The following is a 628-nucleotide window of genomic DNA, read 5'->3' on the forward strand; positions in this document are numbered from 1 at the left end:
AAAATTTCGGTTCTGTCGCAGTCATAAATTTTCGTTAATTAAAACAATATTTTTCAATTACTTTTCTTTAATTTTGCAAAACTTAAAAACTTGGGTAGGTAAGCGGTTATTTGGGTTTTAAAATGAAGAAAAAAATGTATTTAGAACGCGCAAAAAAGTAAAATAGAAATCAACGTATCTTTAACTGCATAAAGTTTAATAAAGAAACCACAGAAGTGTGAAAAATATAAGGATGAAAGAGTCCTTCATAGCTCGTTGGTTTGAGTTGTCAGGAAGTTGATGCAACGCATACAACTGCAATTCCCAATCGTTGAAATTATGATTTATTATACTGCAGTGAAAGCGTGAGCTCATTGCCACAAAATTTATTATAAAAAAATTTTCTTCTCCAAATGCATAGAGGAAGTAAAAAAATAATACTAACGATAACAGAAAAAAATTAAAAAAATAAAAGGTTAGAAAATATATATGAGTGTGGAGACTTAAGTGTAAAAATGCTAACATTTCCACTAGGATTTTATTTAAATATATTTAATAGGTTGACAAATTAACGAAGCGGATCATATATATCATTTAATATTCGTTTATGATTTATTAAATTTAAAACACAAGCGTACTTTGATAGAAT

The sequence above is a fragment of the Teleopsis dalmanni genome, chromosome 2 (assembly GCF_002237135.1).
Source record: "Teleopsis dalmanni isolate 2A chromosome 2, ASM223713v2, whole genome shotgun sequence".
Lineage (NCBI taxonomy): Eukaryota > Metazoa > Arthropoda > Insecta > Diptera > Diopsidae > Teleopsis > Teleopsis dalmanni.